Source organism: Miniopterus schreibersii, assembly GCF_964146895.1.
Source record: "Miniopterus schreibersii genome assembly, chromosome: 17".
In the NCBI taxonomy this organism is placed as follows: Eukaryota; Metazoa; Chordata; class Mammalia; order Chiroptera; family Miniopteridae; genus Miniopterus; species Miniopterus schreibersii.
In genome coordinates this window covers 42,378,897-42,397,092 of record NC_138117.1, presented here as the reverse complement: position 1 = coordinate 42,397,092, position 18,196 = coordinate 42,378,897, and positions in this window count along the sequence as shown.

Sequence of the window (18,196 nt, the reverse complement as noted above, 5' to 3'; positions counted from 1 at the left end):
CAGGCCCAGCCATGCGAAGGCGTATTATTCAGCCCTAAAAACAAGGGAGATTCTGCCCTGGCCAGTTTTGCTCAGTGGTTAGAGCGTTGGCCCATGGACCGAAGGGTCTCGGGTTCGATTCCCAGTCAACGGCACGTCCTGGGTTCCAAGTTCAAACTTCTGCCCTAGTTGGGATGAGTGTGAGAGGCAACCAATTGGTGTGTCTCTCACGTTGATGTTTCTCTCTCTCCCTCTTCCCTCCCTTCCACTCTCTCGAAAAACAGTGGGAAAATATCCTCAGGTGAGGATTAAAAAGAGATGAAGGAGATCCTGACACCTGCCGCAACCTGGATGGACCTTAGGACATGTGCCAAGTGAGATGAGCCACAGAGGACAGACACGGCTGCTCCCGCGTGTACGAGGCACCTGGAGCGGTCAAGTTCACAGAAAGAGAAAGAGCATCTGGGTGCCGGGAGCTGGGGAGGAGAGGAAGAGCGAGTGTTTCAGGGGGCAGCTTCCATTTGGGAATAGAGAGCATTCTGGAAACGGAAGATGGTGATGATTGTACAACTTGGACCTCCTTTGTGCTTCTGAGCTCTGCCCTTGGAAGTGGTTCCAGTGGTAAAGCTTATTACTTGTGTTTTACCACAATTACAACAACTGTCGTATTATCTGTCTCTCGGTCTCCATGGTGAGGAGTTTGGGAAGGACTGGCTGGAAGGAGCTCTGGAAGGTTCTGAGTGGTCTGGCTCAGAGTCTCATCACACCCTTATCTCGAGGGCAGGAGCCAGTCACCGTTATCTTGAGCCCCAGCGGTATCTGTTGACTGACTGCCTGCCTGACTGACAGCTTCCTCAGTGACTCTGCTGGCGCCTCTGGGAGAACCCAGACCCTGGGTCGCTGGGCAGCCGGGGAGGCCAGGAGCCTGCCTGGCTCTGGAACCTCGGCCCACTGCCAGGAAGGAAATGCCAAACAATAGCCAGATTTGCACTTCCAGGGAGGGCTTCCGGCAGAGCAAGCGGAGGGGGCAGGGAAGGACCAGGCTGGAGGAAGGGAGCCCTGGACACCCGCCACCCCAGCCCCTGGGCACCAAAGGCCACTGCAGTGGGCAGCCACCACCTCCCCAGGTCTCTGTGGACCTGGAGCCTGGAGGTCAGAGTCACCACTTTAGGACCAGGAAAGCATGCACTTCAGCTTCCTAGCCATGGGCTTGGCTGTGTGTCCTCAAGTCCTGGTGCTGTATGCGGCCCTCTGTGGAAAGGGGGGCCACGTATCATTCAGGGATCACGGAGCATCTGGGCTCTCGTGTCATCTGCTGCACTCACTGCCTCGTTGCTGTCCTAAGGAAAACAGACAGACAAACCTGATCACCGGGAACCCCAATTTGGGTGGTTGAGGGTGCCCATTGGTCTCACCCCCTGCCCTCTGTGTCCTGAATTAGTAGGGAACTGAGTCAGAGGGCCGGGGCTAGAAAGTGGAAGTGAGAAGCAGCTGGAGAATTCTGACTCAGAACCAGATGGCTCCTGCACAGCCCCCACATTCAAGCAGCCACCCCAGGAAGGAACCAGGTGGGTACAGCAGGCTCACACAGAACCTTCTGGGAGTGTGCTGGGGGGCACTTCTCCAGAGAGGGGGACAACATACTCAGACTGAGGGTGGAGGACCTGGGGGAGGTCAAGGCAGAGAGGAGGCAGGCCCAAGCTCACCCCCATGCAGGGATGTCGCTAGGAGCTAGTTACCATGTGTGTGGCCGCAGTCTCTTTCCATGGTGGAGGCTCAGGAGGGGTGCCTTCCTGTCCCCCTTCATTCCTGTTTAGGTGTCCTCCGGAGAGGGTGCCTAGTAGATGACTATCACCTTTTCTTAGAGCAAGAAAAGGCCATGAAGAGGAGTCAGGAGAGTGCAGGGGAACAAGAGAGGGAGGTGAAAGAAGGGAGTGAGGCAGAATTTAGGCTGAGGGAGTAAGGCAGGAGATGAGAGCCAGATGATGGGGGCCGGGGACTGGGGTTCCTGCACACTGTGACACGGGGGGCCCAGGCTGGGTGTAAGATGCAGCTCTGTCCCCCAAGGAGCTGGTGGTCTTACTCCTTGGACAAACAAGGAGAAGCAGAGGGCCCTCCAGCACAGGCCCGGCCATGTGGCTGATGGGCCCTGGGTTAGCTCTCTCTGGGGTGGGGACTGCTGCAAGGGTGGGTTTGAGCCCCTTCACCCCACCCTTGCCATTGCAGGTAGCTCCAGCCCTCTGCTTCTCTGTCTCATTTCTTCTCCCACCTGCCCCATTCATGGGGTTCAGTCAGATCATTGTCCCCCTGCATGGTGGGCAGAAGTGTGTCCCCAAAATATTCATTCAAGTCCTGACCCCCAGTTCCTGTGAGTGTGACCTTATTTGGAAAAAGTTTTTGCAGATGTAAGTTAAGGATCTTGAGATGAGTTTCTCCTGGATATAGGGTGAGACTTAAATCCAATGATCATGTGCTTAGCTGAGGAAGACACAGACGAGAGGCTGCGTGAGGACGGAGGCAGAGATTGGAGGGGTGCTGCCACCAGCCAAGGAACATTGCCAGGAGCCATCAGAGGCTGGAAGGGGCAGGATCTTTCCCTGGAGCCTCCCGAGGGAATGGGGCCCTGGAGACACCTTGACTTTGACCCTCTGTGCCCCAGGACTGTGGGGAGAACACGTTTCTGTTGTGTTAAGTCACCAGCTTGTGGTCATTGTGACAGAAGCTTTGGAAACTAACACATACTCCACGGGATACCAAGGCCCACTCCAAGGTCATGAGCCTGCAAGCGAGTGACAGAAACACTGGTTTCCTCGACCCCACCAGCCAGGGGGCCTGGTTTGGAGAGTAGGGGGAGGGAGAGTCACCGGAGCTGTACTGGCCCCGTTTGCCTGGCTGGCGGGGCTGATTCAGTGGCGGCTGATTCAGCCGAGGCTGCTGCTCGGACCAGGGCTTCCCTGGGCTGCCTCAGACCTGTAATCTGAAGGGGAAGCAATCTCAGCGAAAGTGCTGTCTGCGGTCAGCGGTCAGAGCAGGGAGGAAGAGGGAAAACGGGCATCTGCACAGCAGCCCAGGCGCCACAGCCCTGTGGGGGAGGGCTCTTTGCACCTAGAACCACAACTTGGCTTTATCAAGCAAAACTAGCAACAGCGGTGAACTTGCCGTGATTCCAAGGAAACTTCGGACCCCTCACTTGCACAGCTCCCTTCTAAAGTGCCGAAGGGACAGGGCAGGCCCCAGAGAAGGGCTTCTGGGACTGAGTGAGAGCCCCTGTCGTCACCTCGGACCTGAGCTGTGGAGGCTCGTCTGCACCCATTGTCAAGGTAAGAAACGTTCAAGCCCATGGAGCATATTTATGTGAGCCAAAACTGACCACAGTGCTGGGAAGCAAGATCTCAAATGCTTTCATTTCTCTTATGCCTTTGAAATGAAGGAGGGAAGTGAGGAAGATGACATGGAGGTAGGAGAGAGCCAGGTGGAGGTTGGGTACAGGAGAGTTAAGAAAACATGCTCCCTTGAGGGCAGTTACCTCTTATTTCAGAGGTGCGTTAACCTAGACACACAAGAACAATGGACAGGGCTTGCTTAAGGCAAAGGTGAACCTGTTACTAAGGAAGTTACGGGCCTGGGTTGTACTGACCCGCCTGCCATGACCTGCCCAGTTAGGGATTTATGATCAGGTAGAACCCCTTTTACATCCACAGAGTGCATCCCTCAGGCTGCCTTGACCCCTTAGTGAATTGAAGGTAGAGAATTCACACCCTGGAGCAAGACGGACCCACTTCGTCCCTTCTTCCTCTCTCTTGCACCCGGACGACCCTGGACAGGTAACATCTCTTAGCGTCTTCTCATCTTTAGAGAGAAATCACTGTGGCACCTCCTCCTGAGCTTGTTGCAGAGAGTAAATGAGATGAGACACATGAAGGGCCCCACGCAGTGCCCAGCATGTGCTGTATATTCTGTAGGAAAGCTATTAGTGTTATGATAACCAATGGCAAGCCTGCGAAAACCCAAGCCCCAGAGGGCTAAATGGGTGGGGCCCTCTGATTTAATATGCACAGATTTTTGCCTCTATAGGAAGCAGACTTCTTGATGGGCTTGAAAATGGATCAACAGATATAAACCAACTGGACCATGTTGTACGTGGAGAATCCCTCCCCTTACAGTGACCTAAGGTTCCCCTACTAAAGTGCACCTGGCCTGCAGGCTCACGTTTGGTCCCTGCTGCTCCTCTCCTCAGTCACATTGGTCAGAAACATGCCCATCTGAAGGGACTTTGTGTGCAGCCCCTGTTTATTTCTGTGCCACTTAAATGTCACCTCTGCTGCATGCAAAGCGAGGTTGAGATAAGCACTCAGGACAGGCAGCATTTGGAGGGTTTGGCCTCGCAGATGGTCGCCTCTCTGGGTTAGTGGGTTGTTGTCTGGCTTCTGTGCTGTTGTCACTGGGTTGCCGTTGCCGTGGCGTTTGTGTGTGCACCTCATGAGCTCCCAGAGCACCCATCCAGAGCCTGGGAATAAGGAGGGGAAGATTGTGCGGAGGGAATGAAGGAGGCCATGGAGTCAGCACCGGTGTTAGTGGCTAGGGAACAGGGAAGAGGCCCAGGCTGGCTTGAAACTGGGAGAGACCAGACCAAGCAGAGTGCGCCCCTGGTTGGTCCTGAGCTGTATTCCCCCAGCAGAGGCCTTCACCCGTCCCCCACCTGGGGGTACTTCTCCCAGGAGACCTCCACTCAGCACTTCAGCTGGTTCACCACTGGTTTCCATGCTTTCTGCTTACTTGTGACTTCCCCATCACTTTATCTCCCTCCAGCCATCCTTGCCCCTCCTGCCTCAGGGTCCTTTAATGTCCACCTTCCCCCACCAACCCTAGGATTCTCTCCCTCTATCTCAGTCCAAATTCCTGAGGGTCAATGGTCCTGGCTCTCAGTTGTGGCTAGGTCACCCACACAGCTGGCCCATGGGCTTGTGTCTGAGGGTGAGGTGTCCACCCTGCCCTGCTCTTGCCAGCTGGGGCTTTGGTGAGGAGGACCATCCTGCTTTGATGGGCACCTGTGACAGTGTCCCTTGGGAGGGAAGGTGTGCAGGCACTGTGATGGACATGTCTGTGTGCCCCTGCTTCCTGCCTGGTGCCCCAGTCAGTGCCCTTGTCCTCTCAGCCTCAGCACCTTTGCTCTGCGCTGCCTTCTGCCTGGAATGCTTCTCACTCTGTCACCTCAGTTCAGGTGCCACCTCCTTCATGGGGTCCTCCCAGAGCCCCACATTCACATGTGAACTCTCTCTTCTTGGACCACTTGGTCCCTTTGTCCCACTTGGATACTTCAACTTGTTGTAATTGTGAATGTGGTAGGCAGAGTAATGGTCCTCCAAAGACGTCCACGTCTTAATCCCTGGCCCTGCGCATGTGACCTTACATGGCAAAAGGGATTTTGCAGGTATGATTAAGTACCTGAAATGGGCAGGTCACACTGGATTATCTAGTGGGTTCCATGTAATCAAAAGAGTCCATAAAGGAATCAGTCAGTGAAGGAGATGGGACTATGGAAGCAGAGGTCGGAGTGATGCGCTGGGAAGAGGGAGGAAGGGGCCACGGGCCAAGGAGTGCAGACGCCTCTAGAAGCAGAAAAGTCAAGGGAACAGATTCCCCCCTGGAGCCTCCAGAAGGAACCTACTCTGCTATCACCTGGATTTTAGCTCAGGGGACCCATATTAGACTTCCGACCTCCAGATAAATGTGTGTGGTTTGAAGCCACTGAGTGTGTGGTACTTTGCTCCGGCAGCTGCAGGGACTCCTACGATCAGCGCATGTGGCTTGTTCCTTTACTAGAATATCAGTCTCGACGAGGGACATTGTCTTGTACATCTGTGCACGTCTGCATACATATTTTAAAACATCTCTTTATGCCTGCCCTGATCTATCAGTTCTTACCCATCAATCATTCTTTCATCCCCTCCCTTACCTCCTCTGGGCTCCTCCCACTGGAGAGGCCCCAGGAGGAAATGTTTCCTAGAAAAAAGGAAGTTTTCCCCCCAGAGCGTCAGCATCACTGTCACTCAGGGATGTCTTTTGAAATATTTTTATAAGATAAAATGTTATTCTCCTATGCAATATCAATCACATACAGCATAAGGAAATGCTAGGAAATGCCTTGCTTCAATAAAGCCACTTTAGCCTCTACTCCTGGCCCCCTGATACAGTTTGGGAACGAGCCATGTGCAAGGCCATTCAGCCTGGTTCTGCCCTCCCCCAGCCCCCAGTGGCTCCGCCCTGCCTCTGAGCCTTCCATCTAGTCCTTCCCAGCGCCCAGATTCCCTGCACATCAACATGCTTCAAAGCTTAGGAATCTTCTCAGATGCTGTTCCTCCAGCCTGGAGCACCCTTCCCTGCCTGACCCAGCCCTGCTCTTCCCGGAAGATTCAAGTCATTTGTCATCTCCTCCAGGAAACATCCTGCCCGTGGAGATCAGAGGTGCAGGCTCCAAGCGGAGGCTGAGGACTTAGTGGGATGAATCACCTGGTCCCCATGCCAAGCTGTTATCCTGAGGAGAGGCAAAGGGGCCCTGGAGAGCCGTCCCCTCATGCTGGGGACAACACAGACCAGCGTTTAAGGTCATGGCTTCTCTGTATTGCCCCAGCCACACAGGGCCAGCTGTATAATTTGCAGGGCTCAAGGGAAAGTGAAAATGCAACCCTCCAGTTAGGAACAAGAAGTCTAGCTCCTCTCCCCATGGGCCCCCCAAACCATGGTGGAGGACAGCCCCCAAAGGATGCAACCTTTGGCACTTGGCTCAGAGGGGGATGTGTAGCACTGTCAGCCAAGGGTAGGGACAGCCTCCACCATGCCCCACCTGCCTCCTGGGGGGCAGGGTGGAAGGTGACAGCTACCCCAGGCCGGGGTAGGAAGAACAAGGTTGGATGGGGCCCCCGAGCATTAGGAGTCAAGGAGGCCTGGAGGTGATGGGCTTCAAGTCCCCCAAGGGCACTTCACTATTTCCCTGTCCCTGGACTTTACTTACGAAATGCAGATTCAAAGATAAAATTATTAAGATTTCTGCCTGGCTGGGCTTGGCTCAGCGGTTGAGCGTCGACCTAGGATCCAGGAGATCGGGGTTCGATTCCTGGTTGGGGCTCATGCCTGGGTTGCGGGCTAGACAGCTGATCTATGACTCTCTCATCATTGATGTTTCTCTCTCTCTCCCCCTCTCCCTTCCTCTCTCTGAAATCAATAAAGAGATATTTTTAAAAACACACACAGAGAAAAGAATTTTAAGATGGAGACCGCAGCGCATTGAACTAGTCCTAAGTCCTTCCTCTGAGCACAGGCCCCCTGTCACTGCACTGGTCATGTGTCCAGGAAGCCAGCCCTCCAGCCACCCTCACCCCTGTCTGCCCACACAGGCTGGGCCTGGGCCTGGTGCCTGCCTCCTACGGCGTGGCCCTGCCCGCCAGCCGGGTGGTCACTGCGGGAACCAGAGGTGCTCACAGCAGTCTCTGCGAGCGCTTGTTCCGGCACGCTCTGGCAGCCAGCCTTCTCCTGGACCAGACTGGCTCAGACAACCAGGGAGTCTGAGGCCCTGGTAGAACTATTTCTCCCCCACCCCGGTCTGACCTGATTCCATCCCGCTTCACCCACCAGAGCCTCGGGGTTGTACCCTCCAAACCCGAAGAAACAGCCTGCAGCCACAACAATGGCCAATCTTGACCGAGAGCTACTGCCACATGCCAGCAGGCCCTTCAGCCCAGATGGAGAAAACTGGGGTACAGAGGTTCAAGGCTATGAAACTGGCTAGTAGTGGAGCCGGGCCTTTGCAAAGCTGCCAGGCCCGCAAGGCTGCGCCCTTCCCAGGGGCCTCCGGGCCCTCCCCCCTCTGGGTTTGCATGGCCACAGCATCACTTCCTTCCTTCCTGCCATTTCCCCCTTGCCATGTGCACACTCGCTGCACTTACATCAATTATTGAAGAGAAAACGGGCATGTGCTCTGAATAGCTCATCTGTCTCCATGTACATTAGGGCTTCTTCCTTCAAAGCAGATGGGATCTCAGGGCCCCCTGGCTTAGATGGCCGTCTGCTTTCGGTTTGTAGCTCCATTTCCCCTTTCCTTTCTTGGTATGTTTCCATGTGTTTATTAAATTTGTTTGCGGAGGCTTGTGTATTTGAATGTCCAGTTGGCAATTTCTGCCTGCAGGCATGCAGACCAGAAGGGAGCCACCCCCATGCACCCCTGGGACCTCCTCCTGGCCTCACCCATCTGCTGCTCAGTTACCCTGATCCACACCAATGGGAGGGTCTGCCTGGCCCTGTGCCCCGGGAAGCACAAATTCCTTATCTATTTCCTCCCAGCCACTGCTTGGTCTTAAAATAGGAACACAAGACTAATATATTTTACAGGCCAAAATGCTCTGTGGATTGAATGAATGTTATGGAACTCATTAACGGGGCTACGAATCCCGCAGCAATGGTTAAGAGCAGGGACTGGGAGCTGGGCCCTCTGAGCTCAAACCTGGCTCTGCCACTCGTTAGCTGTAGGCTCTTGGGCCAGTTATCCTCTCTGGTCCTCAGTGTCCTCATCTGCAAAGTGGGGGTAATAGCAGTTACTACCTGTTTGGGCTGTTATGGAATTTAAATGGGTTAAGATTGGTAAAACACTTAGAAAAGGTGTGGCACTTATAAATGCCTACAGATATTTGCTAAATAAATGATGCTTCCATCTTTCCCTCCTGAGTTCTAGACAAAACGAGAAAGACCCTGGAGACCCAAATAACAGCTTTATTATGGGTAAGGCTGAACTTGTGTAGTAGGCATGACTCACAGCCACCATCAGATAAATACTCCAGTAAGAATTCAACTTGCCTCCATCCCAGGCGTGCCAGGGCCTGTCCTATAATCTCCTTGCATCCACCCCTCACCCTCCACCTAGGCTGTGACCAGGGGGCAGGGCAACCCAGTTGGCTCAGTGCCAACTGCCTGTCTCCCTGCTCCCCACTCAGACAGGAAAGGGTGCAGAGGCCACAGCTGTCCAGTTCCTTCTTTCAAACACCCAGATGGCAGTGGCGGGGCAGTGGGGAGCATTCCTGTCAACCAAGGACCACCAATGGCCATCATATCAAACACCTACCATACACCTATATGTACACGTTGCTCCATCTTCACCACAGTTTTATAAAGAAGTATCGCTAGCTTTTCAGACACAGCAGCTGGGACTCAGAAGCCTGAGGTGACTGCCGGGGCCACACAGCAAGGAAGCAGCTGCTTGGGGTCCGGAGGCAGGTGCGGTCCCCTTCCCCACACCCACTCTGGTTGTACTTGAGCAGCTCTGAAGTGCTGGGGAGCTGTCGTCTGGGAGAGGGAACCAACTTTTTACCGGCACCAAGCACAGCCCTTTGCTTTGGAAGGGATAGGCTTTGGCACCGACGCTCTGTCAGGATCCAGGTACGACTTGGTAGAGGTGACGCTGTCCAGAGTCACCCTTGTCTCGGACGTGTCTGGGCACGGGCTAAGGAGGCGTCCTTGCAGCGGTGCTCCCGAGAGAAGCAGCTGAGATGAGAGAGGCAGGCTCCCCACCATCGTGTCCACCAGCCCTGGGTCCCAGGAGCCTTCTGCCTCTGAGCCCTGGACAGCATGACTGTCACTGAGGGAAGCAAGAGGAGGAGCAGAGGCAAAGGGTAAGGACCCCTGAATCTGCTGGCAGATGGGGTGGCCGGGCTTAGAGAGGGAACGCCGCAAGGTGGGACCGGCACTGCTCTAGGGCAGGGGCATGAGCGAGGGGCCGGCTCTGAGTTTGGGCATAAGCAACAGAAATGGACCCCAGCTGACTTTAGCACAAAAGGAATGTGCTGAACGGAGATGAATTAGCCCTCACAGCTGGAGGAGACAGAAGAACCAGGCCGTGGGCAGGGCGGGACTGGGCTGGCCATGGGATGCAGGTGGGTGGTGCCTAGGGGACAGACACAGCAGGTGGATTAGAGAAGATGCGGGCAGTAAAGCGACAGGGTGTGGTAAAGGGTTGGGTGGAGGGGATGGGGGCAGAGTGGGGAACTGGGAGATGGGCTGGGAAGAGGGCCCCGGTCCAGGAGAAGGGCAGCCTGGTAGGAGGGGGGAGGGCTTCTGTTTGGGGTACATTGAGTTTGATGTGCCTGTTGGACCTCTGTCTGGAACTCTGGGCAGAGGCCTGGCCTGAGGTCCAGCTTTGAGGGTCATCAGTGCAGGGTGACCATGGAGAGTGAGAATTCCCAGGGACAGCAGGAACCAGGAAATGGGGGGAGAGGATCGACACCTAGGACCATGCCCCCAGGAATGTGCCCCCACTGTCCCCAAAGCCCTTCCTCTCCCCAAATGGCACCTCCTCAGCCCATAGGCAGGCCTTGGGCACTGCTGGCCTGTTAATACTCCACAGGCAGCCAGAGCCTAAGTGACTTCTGCCTCTGCCTTCCACCACACCTGGCCTAGCATTTCACACATAGAAAGCAAGTGCTGCCTAGCCGGGTGCGGCTCAGCGGTTGAGCATCGACCTACGATCCAGGAAATTGTGGTTTGATTCCCGGTCAGGGCACATGCCTGAGTTGTGGGCTCGGTCCCCAGTGGGGGGTGTGCAGGAGGCAGCCAATCAATGACCCTCTCATTGTTGATGTTTCTATCTCTCTCTCTCCCTCTCCTTTCCTCTCTCTGAAATCAATAAATATATATTTTTTTAGAAAAAAGGAAGTTGGTGCTCCATGAATACCTGTAGCTAGATTGATGCAGAAGGTGCTCCCGGCTTGCCAGGCCTCCCACCTCCTCCAGGATGACATAGAAGTTGAAGTCCAAAGTGGTGCATGGAGTCACCCCCAGCCACAGTTTCTCCTTCCCAACCTTTTAAGGCAAACAACTGTGTTTACTTGAACGAGAATCCTTGACTTGGCATGTATCTGTGAACAGAAAGGAAATACAGGATGACACATCCCTCCAGCTCTTAAATTCTATATTCTCTTGAGAAATACAGACAAATCCACATATTTATTTATTTAGTTAGTTAGTTATTTAAATATGTCTTTATTGGTTTCAGAGAGAGGAAAGGAAAGGGAGAGAGAGAGACAGAAACATCAATGAACAGTCATTGATCGAGCCCACAACCCAGGCATGTGCCCTGACCGGGAATTGAACCCCGATCACCTGAATCCTAGGTCGACACTCAACCGCTGAGCCACGCCTGGCCGGGCCAAATCCACTTATTTATTTATTTATTTATTTATTTATTTATTTATTATTATTATTTTTTAATATATCTTTATTGATTTCAGAGAGAGGAAAGGAGAGGGAGAGAGAGAGAGATAGAAACATCAATCATGAGAGAGTCATTGATCGGCTGCAGCCCGCAACCTGGGCATGTGCCCTGACCGGGAATCGAACCCTGATCGCCTGGATCCTAGGTCAACGCTTTACCACTGAGCCACGCCCGACCGGGCCAAATCCACATATTTAAATGCAGGCCTGCCACTCCCATCAAAGGGGGAGGGTTCAGGGGTGATAAGGACACTCGGTTCTGCTGGGTTGAAATTGAAGTCCTTTCCCACAGTCCCTCTGTCATGGACGTCTCCCCCTGCCATGGTGCTAATTCAGCATCTTTTGTCATAGACATCCTTGTTAAGGCTGCCTTTCAAGGCTGCTTCTCCAAGACGGGTTTGGGGCTCTGGTTGATCTCATCAATCCTCAGCTGGTCCGGAGCACCAAGCTCCTCATGATTTGTTTGTCCTCGAAAACTGCCTGCTGCTACAGTCAGTCTGTTGGGGGTGGGGACTTTTCCTAAAGCAGGCAAAATTATTTATTTATTGAGTACTCACTGCCGGCTCTGTGATTATGTGAGAGTGAGACTTTGTCCTTGCCCTTGGAGAGCTCCTGGGCGAGGGGACTTCTCATAGCCTGCGGCAGACTAATTGTCACCCTTTTGTGAGTTCATAGGATTTCAGAACTAGAGGGGCCACCTAGTAGCTCACCTAAGTCCCCCATCCTTTGACAGACCAGAAACATGAGGCTGAGGAGGGTGACATGGCAGAGGCAGGAGAGGCAGCTGTGGATCCCGGGGATGTGTTCTTTCCTGTGAGGCAACTGAAAACCCACGTGGACTTTCCACCAGGAGCCAGAGAGCTGCTGGCCTGTCAGGGCTGGCCAAGGTCCCAGCTCTTTTCCTGTCCCTGAGGCATAGGTGGCATTTCCACCCAGCTGAGTCACAGGATTTTTCCAGGTGGAGGTGCTAATTACCATCCCAGGTAAACCTGGAGTCCCTTAATCCCTTGTGGAGGCGGCTCTGGGCTGCCTATTTAGAAATACTTCTCTCTCCATATATGTATCCCCAAAGCCCATTTGTGGAAGGTGCAGTATCCTGGACTGTCCGGATGAATTACAAACTATGGCCATGTATTAAAGTAAGAATGATGGCCACTAATTTTTGTGCACTCCAACCAACAGCTTTTTTTGTTTTTTAATTTATCTTTATTGTTGAAAGTATTACAGGTGTCCCGTTTTTCCCCCCAATTGACCCCCTCCACCTCGCTCCCACCCCCTCCCCAGGCTTTCACCCCATTATTGTCTGTGTCCATGGGTTATGCATATATGCCTATAATTTCTTTGGTTAATCTCTTCCCACCTTCCACCCCCCTTTCCTCTTTCCTCTGAAATATCTTCTGTTGCATGCTTCCATGTCTCTGGATCTATTTAGTTCACCAGATTCTTTTGTTCATTAGCTTCTTCTTAAAGAAGACCCTTCAACATTTCCTGTAGTGCTGGTCTGGGGGTGATGAACTCCTTTAGCTTTTTCTTATCTGTGAAGCTCTTTATCTGACCTTCAGTTCTAAATGGTAGCTTAGCTGGGTAGAGCAATCTTGGTTGTAGGTCCTTGTTTTTCATCACTTTGACTATTTCTTGCCACTTCCTTCTGGCCTGCAAAGTTTCTGTTGAGAAACCAGCAGATAGTCGTTTGGGTGCTCCCTTGTAGGTAACTAATTGCTTTTCTCTTGCTGCTTTTATTAATATTCTCTCTTTGTCTTTAACTTTTGGCTTTTTAGAAAATATATATCTTTATTGATTTCAGAGAGAGGAAGGGAGAGGGAGAGAGAGATAGAAACATCAGTGATGAGAGAGTCATTGATTAACTGCCTCCTGCATGCCCCCGACTGGGGATCGGGCCTGCAGCCTGGGCATGTGCCCTGACAAGGAATCAAACCGCAATCTCCTGGATCCTAGGTCGATGCTCAGCCTCTTAGCCATGCCTGGCGAGGCTTGGCATTTTAATTATGATGTGTCTTGCTGTGGGCCTCTTCGGGTTCCTCTTGTTTGGGACACTCTGTGCTTCCTGGACTTGTAAGTCTATTTCTTTCCCCAGGTAGGGGAAGTTTTCTGTCATTATTTTTTTCAAATAGGTTTTCAATTTCTTGCTCTCTTTCTTCTCCTTCTGGTATCCCAATAATATGGATGTTGGGCCACTCGAAGTTGTTCCAAAGACTCCTTACACTATCTTCATATTTCTGAATTCTTTTTTCTTTTTGCTCTTCTGGTTGGGTGTTTTTTGTTTCCTCATGTTCCTAATTGCTGATCTGATTTTCAGTGTCCTCTACTCAATTATTGATTCCTTGTAAATTATTCTTCATTTCAGTTCCTGTAGCCTTCATTTCTGATTGGTACTTTATTATGTCATTGATGGTCTCACTTGTTTTCATATAGTCTTACTAATATCCTTGAGCATCCTTATAACCATAATTCTGTACTCTGTATCTAGTTGCTTGCTTGGTTCTATTTCATTTAGTTCCTTTTCTGGAGATTTCTTCTGTTCTTTCCTTTGTGACATGTTTCTTTGCTTCCACATTTTGGCTGCTTCCAGGTGTTTGTTTCTATGTATTAGGTAGAGCTGCTATGTCTCCTGGAATTTGTAGAGTGGCTTTATGTAGTAGGTGTCCTGTAGGGTCCAGTGGCTCAGCCTCCCCAGTCACCTGAGCTGGGTCTTCTAGGTGCTCCCCTGTGTGCACTGTCTTGTTGTAGTTGAACCTTGGTTGCTGTTGGTGTCACTGGGAGGAATTGACCCCCAGGCCAATTGGCTGTGAAGACCAGCTGCAACTACAGCCAAAGAGCTGCTGTGTTGGAGACAGCCCTATGGAGCAGGGTTTACTTCAGTTGAGCTTTGGTGTTCATTGAGTCTGCCCCTTGAGTGTGTCACTTGTGGATGTGGTAGGGTTGTAATCCAGCATGGTGGAATCTGACCACTGGGTGCACTGTCTCTGGGGCCTCCGGGGAGGTACAAAGTCAGCCTCTGCCAGTTCCTTGCCCAGGGCCACCCAGCATGAGCTACACAGCAAACTGTAGTTGGCTGCTACTTGTGCTGGGCTTGGAAGTGTCCAGGAGAGACCAACATATGAACCCATGCAGGCTGCCACTAGTGCCCAGCCTGGGGCCACTTATCAAGATGTATGGGGCTGCTTGTTTGAGAGATTTTAGGAAAGTCCCAAGCATGAGGCTAGAGAGACCACTTTCACAGAAAAGCCCCTGGAAATGGCCTGGATGAGCCTGCAAGTGCGGAGTGGGGGGGCCTCCGGGAATCACCGGGGCGGGGCCAAAGGTGTGAGTCAGGTGCTGGCGATTCAAATATGGCGCCTGCCTGCTGGCTCTGTGAGGAGAGGACTTGCCAAAGGAGCAATGGCCTCTGCCAGCTCTTCTGCCTGAGAGAAAGCTGCCCCTTCAGCTCTCGTCCGGATTTCAGGCAGGTTAGTTCCTCCCCAAGTGTCCCAGGTCCTTTCAAGCTGCTGCCTGGCACTGGGCTCAGAGGGAGCGCGTGGGAGTGAGTCTGTGCACAGGCCCTTTAAGAGGAAAGCCTGGGGCTCCCGCAGCCTCCGAGACCCTCAGCCACAGTCCCCCCTGGTTTCACAGCCTGAAGGTGTGGGGCCGTCTCTTCCCGGCCCTGGGGCCCTGGGCTGGGAGGCCTGGTGGGAGGCTGAGGCCCCCCCCCCACTCCTCCAGGAAACCTCCCCTGCCGAGATTCCCTCCCGGGTTTAAACTGAGGCACCGGGTGTGAGCTCGTGGCTGCGTCTCTGCGATTCAGCCCCAATCCCCCCGGCATCTCTGCCTCTCCTACCGGTCTTGGTGCTTCTTTTAGTTCCCTGGTTGTAGGGCTTCTGTTCAGCCAGATTTCAGGAGGTTCTGAGTGATGGTGGTTCTGTATTTTAGTTGTGATTTTGATGTGGTGCGGGAGGCAGCGGGTATAGCAGTTACCTACGCCGCCGCCGTCTTGTTCGCCCACCAACAGATGTCTTAAGCACCTCCTATCAGACGAGTGTCTGTGCTGGGGACTGGGGACGTGCACCCTGAACGAGATGCCAGCTCTCTCCTATGCGTGTATTATTTACTCCTCACAACCTCCCTATGAGCGGGTATTATGATGATCTCCATTGTAAATCAGAGGAACTCGATTCCAGGGAGCTCCATTCACATTGTTTCTTATCCTAAGGAGTTTATAGTTTAGGCAAGTCCAAGGTAACATGCTGTACACGATCCTGGGGAGAAGTGAGTAGTTAGGGGGACCTTCATTCAGTCATTCAACAAACACTGGATTCAGCACAAGGTAATCCCCATTTTTGGTGGGGTTGTGCCCAGAACAGCTGTTGCCCACACACCTCTAGTGCTAATTTGCTGATGCCTTGGGTGAGTCACAGACCTTGCCAGGCCTCAGTCTCCCCTCAGGGTGACCACACTGGTTATTTGTCAACATTGTTAATAAGGATGTTGTGCGAATGATGAGATGCCATCTGTGGAGTGTGAGTTTCCTGGGTGGGAGGGGGATACAGGCCTTTCTCCTTGCGAACACCTCCCAACCCTGCTGCTGAATCTGTACGATGCCTGTGGGTTGTCACACGCGTTAATTATCTGGTGGAGGTTATAAACTACCACTTGCTTTGGCTAGATAACTGAGAAAAAGAAAAGGGTGTTATCACCATCACAGTGAAACGTAAGAGCACAAAGCTGGGGAAGATGAAAAGGAAAAGAGCTCAAGATGAGGGGTAAATGACGTTTCAGAAAAAGCAGCAGAGCAAGGACGGAGGCCGGCTGGAATTTAAAGTAACAACATTTCCAATTACATGATTGCTAGCTTCTGGGCTGTTTCAGGATGGAAAGAGGCAGGTACACGCCAAGCCAGATAAGAGGTCCTGTGGCAGGGAGCAAAAGGTTTGACCTTGGGCAATCTCTTAACCTCTCCGTGCCTCAATTTTTCTCATCTGTAAAATGGGATAATAATAACATCTAGCTTGGAAGTGATAAGAGATATGAATTCATATGCCTGGCACCTAATGTTACTCAAAAAGTATAGCCAGGATCATTAAGAGTCACAGAAGAGCCCCAGCTGGTGTGGCTACTTGGTTAGAGCATTGGTCCACGTACTGAAGGGTCTCTGGTTCAATTCCCAGTTAAAGGCAAGTACCTGGGTTGAAGGTTCAATCCCCAGCCCTGGGGGGTGAGTGTGGGAGGCAACCAATCGATGTGTCTCTCACACATTGATGTTTCTCCCCCCCCCTTCCCTTCCACTCTTTCGGAAAAATCAATGGAAAAAATATCCTCAGGAAAGAACAGGTGCTTAGAATGAATTTCACGTTGTTAAAATGCTTTGTTTAAATGTCCCTCAGTATTCATTTCTCAGTCCTGACTATGTCATCTCATCGAATGAGACAGGATGTGGATAGACAGTGGGGTGCTCGTGAATGTTTCACAGCAGGCTCCTGGGAGAGGACAACTCTAATTTGCAGTGTTTGTAATTTCTATGCTGTAAATATTCTCACCGTGGCCCACAGCTCATCATTACATAGGATTTCCACCACATTGATACAATAGACAAGAGCACAGATAATAATTATTTGTAGTAAAATAATTAGGAAATGATGAGCTTTAGATATTTATGACCTTTGTTTTTAATGTAATTTATTTAATTGTAAGTTTACATAATTTGATTTTTCATAGTGGCTGTGTTTAACCATCGGCTAGCAAAATCCTACAAATTTAACCATTGGCATAGCTGGCTGCGACCCATCCCTGCAGGCAGAGCACCTGGGTTGAGTCTGGCATACAGTAAGAGTTCATTATACATTCATCTCTTTTCTCCAGCTCTGACATTCTTATGGACTGTTCCGGCCTCAGAGGAACTGAGAGTGCAGAAGAGTCTAGAAAGGTAAGAAGGCGAGAGGGGTAAGAGATGGTGGCAAACGCAGCACAAGCTGGACCCGTGGCCCTGGGCCGTTCAGAGATGGAGAAATTCTCTCAGAGGGATGGAATGTGGCTCCAGGGGAGTGTCTGTCTTTTCTGGCTGCCCTACAGCAACCCCTACACACAGCATGAGACTCCCAGTGAGTGGACTGGACTCTACCTCCCTCCAGAGAGATCGACAGTGATTCCCCCTCTCCCTCCCTGCTGACAGCCGGGGCACAGCCATGTGACTTAGATAGGCCATTTGGATGCACCTGTCTGGGCCTTTGAATCTTGAACAAGTGGTGGCGAGATCAGATTGCTGTAAGAATAGATTCCTGGTGGTAATGGTAGTGCAGCAAGGTCCTTCTCTTATCATTTCTTCCACCTGGTCCCCAGAAGGCCCCTTGCTCCTGCACAGTGTTCATCCTGCTTCTCCAGCTTCCTTTTGGCTCACTGAGCCCCCTGGGATCCTTTTGTGACAGATCCTCCTGGTCACCTCAATTCTATTCTTCTCATTTTGTCAGACTTGTGATTGCCGGCTGAAATCGTTTCCCAGGCTCCCTTCAAGCTGGTGTGGCCAGATGAGTAGGCCCCGGCCAAAGAGATGTATGAACAAGTATTTGGTGGAACATTCAAAAGAATGTGCCATTTGGTTCCTCCTTCGTGCAGCTTGGAATGTGGAAGCAATGGCTGGAGCTCTGGAAGCCATCTTAGACCATGAGGTGATCTGGGAATGGAAGTCATGTACAGTGGAGTAGAAACATAGAAAAAGCCTGGGCATTGATGAATTTATGGAGTCTCCATATCAGTTCTCTTCTTACCTCTCAATTTTGTTTACATGACAGAACAAACCTTGGTATGTTTTCCCTATTGCAGGAGGGTCTCTGCTAATCACAGCTGAGGCTAATCCTACAGATAGGCCTTCCTTTAAAACAGCTTTGGCTTAAAACCACCGGGGTTTCTTTCTGTTGCTCTGGTAGCCTCAGAGCTGAGCCAACTGACTCGCACTCATTTCTCTCTCCCCATA